Source organism: Ursus americanus, chromosome 7, assembly GCF_024610735.1.
Source record: "Ursus americanus isolate L20-20 chromosome 7, mUrsAme1.1.p, whole genome shotgun sequence".
In the NCBI taxonomy this organism is placed as follows: domain Eukaryota; kingdom Metazoa; phylum Chordata; class Mammalia; order Carnivora; family Ursidae; genus Ursus; species Ursus americanus.
The window spans coordinates 68,691,385-68,700,205 of record NC_142133.1 but is presented as its reverse complement, the minus strand read 5'-3'; positions in this window follow the sequence as shown (position 1 = coordinate 68,700,205).

The window sequence follows — 8,821 nt, the reverse complement described above, 5'->3', positions numbered from 1 at the left end:
GGAGCCTTCTTTCAGCCAATGGATGGGGAAAAGGGTCATGGAGAGAATGCATCCACTTCCCAACCACTTCAGCTACAAAGTGACACACCATTTCTGCTCACATTCAACATCAAAGCCACACATGGCTGCAAAGGAAGCCGGGAAGAGTACTCATGGGCCCAGGAGGACAGGAAACAGGCTTCAGTGAACTCAAAGCAGTCTCTGTCATGTAATGCATGACTCTAAAGCCCGTAAATTGATCCAGATTAAGCCAGTTCATCCACAAGATGAGTATCGGGAGAGCATGATGTGGATTCCCACAGAACAGCTTCTATAGAACAGCAAAGAGATGTGCCCCCAGTGTACACAGAGACAAGAGAGAAACACTGGGTGAGTAGAAGGTGAGGCACGATTACACACCAATGTATGCAAGGTGCTGTTGAGGATGGCATCCAGGCCTGATGACATCTCATCAGGAGGAATCCAGAAATCCTCAGGATGATGCTCTTCCCCAGTGCCTGGTTTGTTTTTATTTAGTTATGCTGTGACCCGTATCATTCATTGTGCTTCCCTCTTGGCTGTTGGCAAGCTTAGACTCAGATCAATACAGGTCATCTCTAGCAAATATGGAGACATTAAAGGATGCATTTTTGGAACCAACCTCACATGTGGTGCCATTCATCTTCCCTAGTCTTACTTCTCTGCCTTATTTTTTGAAGCTTTTTATGTCATCTTGCTATCATTGAACTATCTTTGTAAACTGTACCTGGTTCACTTGAGGAATGCAATGGAATACAAGCAGATAAATAACAGAATAATCAACAAAATACAAAAGCAGCAATGATGCAGGAGCTACTAGAGGAAGTTGGAGACACTCTCCTTTTCTCGTTCTCTTCTTGTCATCGTCTTGGCCTTATCGGTGTGGTTGTTCTGCCCACAGTGCCTCTTAGTGAACAAATCTCTTTCCTATGCTCTGGGCAGGCACCTTTCCAGTGTCAGAACATCCACAGACTCCAGAAGGAGCCCTCTCTAGTTTCTCAAGGGAATGGCACTCTTCAGGTTGCTCCTTCTTGTAAAGAGGCTCTGACATCATGACTGTATCGCCCACTGTGCCTCTTCCTGGGTCCTTGCATGACAGTGTGCCTTTGTACACAGCAATTGCTCTTACAGACCAGCCTCCAATGCTCCTCTGATTCCATGGGCAAATTAGCCAAGGGGCAGCACAGCTTATGGTGAAGACCAAGACTTAGAGAATCACTATCCAATATGGCAGCCACATGTAGCCACAAAGCACTTCAGAGGCAAATCTGAATTGAGATGTGTCATAAGTGTAAAATTCATACTGGATTTTGAATATGTAGTATGAAATAAAGAATATAAAGTATCACATTCATAATTTTTAATATTTAACAGGGATTGTTACCCAATTTCTCACCACCAAGTCTCCAGATGGGAACCTGGTTATTAGGGTTTGGCCCAGTGCTCTGAGAGAGCCTGGGATTCAACAGTAAGAGGGAGAAATTGGGGATTCTATACCTCTGCCTACAAGTTTTAGCCCCCAGTCTGATGCACTCAGCTCTGAGACTCAGCCTAGAGAACAAAGGCTTCAAGCTATCATTCACCTGTATTGTGTGGGCTTTGTTTTCAAGGACAAAAAATATTAACTTAAGGGAAAAAGTCATTTTCAGATTGTTCTTTAGTAAAAATTAAATCTTACCTAGAACAACTTATCTTCCTCAAGCAGAGACGTTCAATTGCCCACCCCCAGCCCTCTGAATAGCAACTAAGAAAGATAAAAATATTTTCCTATTCAGAGATTATTTCAGTTATCACAGGCACTAAATAGACGGCAAATGAGCAACTGCTCACAAATGTTTGTTCGGGAAGCCTGAATCTTTTACTTAGGAGAAACTGGGAGGGACTTTTTGGTAATCAAATGACCAGTGGGTAAAAATGTTCAAAGTACACATGATAATTTGCAGCCTGGAAGAGGAGGAACTTGAATCATGTGAACAGGTGAATCTGAGGATCAACAGGTTTGCAACACCAACATGTGTCCTCTATCCTGATAAGCCAGGAGGAGCCTCCACCTCCCTACAGCCCGAGGAGGGGCAGGTTCAGGTAGCCCACTTTTAACTGTCAAGATGTCCCAACCCCCATTCCTTGCACCCTGTCTTGCCCCACACGACCTCCTCTTTGCCACATGACTTGGCCAATCCACCCCATAGGCACCCACCCAGCCTTTCCCCTATGGGAAGCACAGTGTAGCCCATGACCACATGACCTTCCATAGCTGCACACATGTCTCATAGCACAGGCCACAAGCTAGCGCTTCTTAGCTTGCACATATGTATACAGATGTTTCTCTCGTCACTTCTGTCCTCCTGGTCCTCCAATTCCTTAATAACACATCCCTCAATGGCTCTAAGAAATCAATCCTTCAGTCCTCAGAGAGGGGCAAAGACTCCCCCAAAGTAGAGAAACTTAGAGAAGGATTCGGTAGAAGTCACAATGGTTCTGTTGGAGCCACAAGAAACCTTTCCATCAGTAGGGACTTAGCCAAAGGTCCATGGATAGAATTCAGAGGGTCAATGAACTTAGAGAGGATAAATGTCTATCTAAATATTCACTAGCGTCTAACTGAACTATAGTTCAGCATTTCCTTCAATTATGAATGTGGGCAATAAACCACATTAGTTCTAGCAATACCTATGATTTATCAACAGTAGACATCAGATACTTTACTACAACATGATTGCTGCAGATTTCTCAAAATATTACTTATTTTAGATATAAGGCAGTTATTAGAACTATAAGTAGATCTTGCTTTTCAATGAGTTAATAAAGAATAATGACTATACCACATATTCGGTTTATCTATATTTTGATAACTACGTGTCAACATTATCAGTTTCCTTTGTAATCCTGTATATTTAATTTTGTGCGTTTAAAAAACGTTATTCTGAGAATAAGTCCTGTCTTAGTTCTGCCTGGGGGGGTACTAAATAAATATCATAGACTGGAGCGGGTGGGGGGCTTAGACAACAAACTTTCATTTCTCTCAGTTCTGGAGGCTGGGAAGTCCAAGATCAAGGTATAGGCCAATTCAGTGTGCCGTGAGGGAATTCTCGCAGATAGCCCCCTTCTTGTTCTACCCTCCCGTGGCCGACAGACCATGTGTCTCCTCCTCTTCTTCCTAGGGCACTAATCTCACGCATGAGGGCTCCACTCTCATGACCTAACTCCCTCTCAAAAGCCTGCCTGCAAATACCATTATATTGGGGATTAGGGCTTCAACATATGGATTTGGGGGACACAAACATTCATCCATAGAAAGCTCATGGGGCTCACTAGATGCCAAAGGAGCCTATGGAAAAAAAGGGGAAAGATGGTTAAGCCCCCATGAACCCTATAAAATATGCCTCCCCACAAAGATTCCTATGACAACATCAGCCACAGGGTCAGAAACTGCTGCCCTCCAAGCATTTTAGAGTCTTGAGTCCTCCTAGTGCCTCAAAAGGTGATAAATACCCACACTCCTGTCAAAAGCGGCAAAAAACTCAAAAGATTATATGCAGTGAAGAAGGGAGGGGGAAGGACTGAGAGGCCAGGAGATCTGGTCTCTGGAGCCCCTCAGAGTCCATTTCTCAGGGAGCAGAGCTGAGCAGCCCCCATGCCCACTCTGTAAAGGCCCACCTATGTCGTGCACAAAGGAGGGGGTCAGATGGTGCAACCGAAAGACCACTTTCTCAGAGACCAAACCCACCCCCAAACATAGCTCTAGCCAAGGCACAAGCTGACTCCAGGCTGAGCAGACAACTGCCTCAGTCCCTCTCAGAAAAGGAAGAGGAAAGCCTTCTGTGAACATAAATCTAAACTGGGTGAGAGAGATTGTGAGCTCCGCAATTCCCTGTCCCTCGCACTAATTACACCAGCGCTCTGGGTTAATTAATTTGTAGGAGAGGACCATATTGCTGAGCACACAGTTTTTCTGGGTTTCAACTGCTCCACTTCTCAAGTTGAAATTACTTTGCAGCAACTTTTCTTTCTTTCTTTCTTTCACCTTTAACTCGAAGTCTGTTTGCATGTTTTCCTTTCCCAGCTTGGGGGAGAAAATTTGAAAAGGGGGGAAAAAAGAAAGGTTATTTGATCCTTTGAAGAGAGAAATCCTGCTCATGGATTTTCTGCTTTTAATTCATTGGAGAGAAAAGGGCGATCGAGTGAACAGGATGGGAAAGGAGGACAAGGCAAGGAGCAAAGGGCTTTGATCTCCTATAGGTGGAGGCAGGGCGGCTGCCCCCGCTCCCCACCATAGCCCAGGGTGGCCCCAACCCATAAGTCTTTGGAGACCCTTCCACGGCCAGGCCACACTACCTGCCTGGAGAACTCTGGGCTACAAGTTCTTAAAACAGCCCAGAACAGGGAAGCATGAGACTCAGCCAGAAATGCTCATGCCTCCCAGTGCTCACTGCCTCAAGCACTTTGATCAGAAGAATAAAAGCTAAGAACTAAGAAATCATTCTGAGCGTGAGCTGAGAAGGGAGAGCTAATAAACCAGGGAAATACTCTTTGTAACATGAGCTTGTATTTCTTCCTTCATCTCTAGGCATAAAAAGGGGAGGGAAAATATGTGGTCATCAATACTGGGTGATAAATGCTCAGAACTTCTGGGTCAGCTCAAGGGCTCACTCAAGCCTGCAAAAGAGAAAACACCGAACACCTAACACAGGGGCAGGCATCAAGCTGAAAACACATTGGCTCCTACTGTAGCTTTCTACCGCACAGCCCTCTGGAAATGTACTCCTGATTTGGGGCTGGGCCAACATGTCCACACATTGTGAGGCTCACTGGTCAGTAACCAGAACTCAGTTCAGCTCAGTTTTTAAAATAAAAACTTTGGCACCAAACAGGTGGTGGGCATTGTGCTAGAGAAAACTGTGGCCAAAGACGGGTGGGAGATGGGGTGCCCACAGACCCATAAACCGATAATAATTTGTAAGTGCTACCAAAACCATATTCACAAGGTCAAGGATGGCAAAGAGGAGTGGGAATGATTGATTAACTGGAAAAAGTGATGTCTGGGAAGGTTTCATCACAGAGGTGATATGTAAACTGGGTTTTGATGAATACATAGTTCATTAAGAACATTGGGATGAGAGTAACCTTCTAGATCACAGAAAGAGCACAGAGAAAACCATGGAGATGTGAAAGGTCAAGGTATGTTCAGCAGTTAGGGTTGGCTTGAGTGTGATGCCTACAGTGACAGGAAGTGGTGGTGGATGATCCTGGGATCAGGTCACAAAAGAGCTGTGCATCCCACCAAGCTCGGTTTTCTTGGGATTTTTATCTGGGTGGAGTGGTTTCAAGCAGGAGAGTAACATGATCAGAAGTGTGTGAGTGTGTGCGTAACACACATGCATCCTGGCAGCTGAGAGAATCAGAGGGGGGTGAGATACGGCGTTTCCTCTTTGGACATGCCAATTTTAAGGCTCCTCCACAGAGACCAGCAGGGAGCAGCGGGGCGTGTATCTCACTAGCTCACTGGGGGATCTGGGCTGGAGATGCCCATCTGGGGGCTGCCAGGCTAATGGCGGAGGCTGCAGTCATGATGAGGAAGAAATAGACATCAGGCACCAACCTCCAGACTCTGGTTCAGCCAGGTGGCTCGCTGCTTTAGAAATTCCTAGAACATCAGACTTCAGGGGTTCAGAGAGATTACCCTCACCCTGCATTTTGCAGATGAGGAAGCGGAAGGTTGGCAGCAGCTATGGCCTCCTGACTCCCGCCACTGCCTCAGCCCTGACCTGCCTGCCCACTGCGTCTACGACGGGCCAGAGGTAGAAGGAGAAGAGGGAGACATAGAGATGATGCGGCAAAGGTCAGATTTAAAGGGACTCAGTCTACAGCCAAAAAGACAAGATGGAGTCCAAGTCTGTGAAGCAGGCCCCAGGCAGGCGGCAGGGGGAGAAGGAGGCTATAGGCTCCTACTATGGGGCCTCAACCCTGTTTTCCCACCTCGTGACCTCTCACCCAGCTCAAATGCCACCTCCTCCAGGAAGCCACCCCAACAAGAGGAGCCCAAAGGGACCTCTCCCTTCCCCCACCTATGTCAGCATTCCCCGCATGGTGCTTTGAAGCCACACTTAGTCATAACCGAGAATTATCCGTGAGCACTTCTCTCACATTGCTCTCGACTGTGGACAGTGTATTGGTATCACTGTTTGAACACCCAGAACTGAGCATAGGCAGGCCTGCCCCAGAGCAGGGCTCCCCACACAGAAGGTGGGGGAGTCCATGCTTGCTGGCAGAACACGAGAAAGGGAGGCCAGCAGAGCCAGAGCCACGGATGAGAAAACAAGTAGACAGACGAGGAAAATGAGAGCAGAACTCGGGAAAAACATGTCCCTGCCATGTCCCAGGGGTCCCCGTGTGGCCCCCCAGCGTGAGTCACAGGCTGCAGAAAACACCAGTGATCCCACACCAGTCACACCAGTGCTGGCAGAGGCAGGACAGGATGATCTAACAGATATTTTCCAGACTTCGTGTCTATTATCCCCAAACAAAATGACATGTGCTTCCAAGCAGCTCCTCTCTGGTTATGAGCACTATAATTAAGCCTGAAGAACACACCCACCTCAGTCTGCACAGAGAGGGTGGGGAAGCCAGCACAGCATAGCAAAGTGGCATCACTGACTCAGTTCAGAGCACCAGCCTCACACTGCAGCTCTCCAACGTTGCTGTCCTGTAGCGGCCTTCGAGAGCTCTCAGCTGAGCTCCATTTGGGAGCCCAGGGGTCAAGGAGGAGGTAGAGGGCTGGGAGGAGTGGGGCCAGGAGTCTAGCTGCTGTTCCACCACTAAAAGGAGATCCTTTCCCACCCCGAACCTCCAGGTTTCCATCTGGTATCCCCGCCTGGCTACTGTCCACGACGCAAGAGCCTGGGTCCCCCATCATGCTCTCTCGGCGGAGCGAGTCCAGAGGCCTCAGGAGCTACCCCTGGGAGAGCAGGCAGGGCTGTAGCAGGCATGGGGTCCTTAGATGCCAGAGCCCCCAGCCCAGCAGGGAATACATGTCTGGATCCCAGCAGGGACCTTAGTAAGCTTGGAATCACAGCAAGATTCTCCTCCCAGCCCCAGTCCTGGGCCCAGGCTGGAGACCATGAGTCTTGTGAGAGATAGACTGAACACTGGGTTAGGACTTGTCCACCCAAAATCCTAAAGGTCCCTGCCAGGCTGCAACAAATCAAGGGACCCAGATAAGTCAGATCCTCAAAATGGTCCCTGGGGCCCCGGCCTCCCCAAGGTGTACCTCTTGTTTTCCAGGGACCCAGACCAACCCTGAGGCTTCTTTGCTGCAGTGCAACCAGACTCAGCACACTGAAGGTCCCCCAAACCCCCTTCCCAGATGGTCTTCCAGGAACAAATCATGTGTCTCTCCTCCAGCCCTGGACTGACCCTATATTTTCCTAAGGATTGTCCCCCAGGGTCTGTCTGATTTGGGCTGGCCAGGTCCAAGCCAGATTCAGGGAAGGCAGATTATGGGAGGAGATACTGGGTGTACATGGCATTAGTAGCATGAGAATCAACATCTGAGAACATCCCTAAGGTGGTCAGGTGTCCTCTCCCCATCCTGGAAAGTTGACACACGGGCAGAGCAGTGAAACAGGAGGCTGCTGGCCCCACTCAAACCTGGAACATCAGCCTCCAGTGGAGGGAGATGGAGCTCAGGCATCAAGTCTGGTGGCTCTTCCACCCATTCCCTCCTCCACCCCACAATCCCTCTCTAGATTCGACGTCTTCTGGCTCCAGTGCAACCCTCCAACACCTACCAGAGGAACCTTTATCAAGTGGCCTCTTCCCAATGTCATCCGTTAGCTGAAAGCACAAGAAGCTCCACGCCTGGGAGGTAAAGCCTATGTAGCCCGGTATTCACAGGGCTGCTCCCACAAGACACCTCCCGCGTCATCCCTCACTTCTTCCTCTCCCATGTCCTGCTCCCCTGCCAGTGGGAAGCTCTCCTTCTGCCCTTCGTTTGCCCTTCCCCAATTTCCTGTGTGGCCACATCCTGCGAGCCCCTGGCCTGAAAGCTCTCACTGGGCCCCGGGGAACTCGGCCTCTTAGCCAGCTCCTCTGCCTCTCAGCTCTGTCGCCCTCCTGGTTGCCCTTCACTAGGCGAGAGGCTGTCGGGAGGGCTGCTGCCAAGAGGGGCATCTTGCCACCACCCCGCCCCCATTGCTTGAGGCACTCTGCTATTCTCCCACCAAGATCGGCTCCAGAGCGGACCCTGCACCCTCCTATCTGCATTTTTCTCCACGGTCTTTCTCACCTTCTGACACGATGCTTATTTATTTAATGTATGCTTAATTTATGTCTCACTCCCCCCTAAAATAAGCAAGTCCACGAGGGGAGGGATGTCTGCTTCTCGGCGCAGCTCTGTCCCACATCCAGAATGGTATCGGGCCCATGGTCGGCACTCTATCAATACTTGTTGAAGAAATGAGTGGCTGAGTGAGCGAATGAACGCAATCGTGAGCACCAGCCATGCAACACCCCTGTGTGAGTAGAGCCTTTCCGTGTGAAACCCTTGGAGAAGCCTGAGCGAGGTGCAAGGATCCCAGGCCCAGGGGTCAGGTCCCCTGAGACCTGGCCTGAGCAACTTTTCCTGTCTGCATCCTCAGTTTCCCCACTCATAAAATTAGGGGGCTGAGTGGTGCCGGGCTGCAGGGTCCGACAAGCCTGCCCTCCTGTCAGGGGCCACCTGCCGCCTGCTCGCGGAGCTCCGGCAGACCTGTCCTGTGAGCGGCCCGCAGGCCCTCGCCCAAGCCCCTCTGGCCCAGCAGGCTCT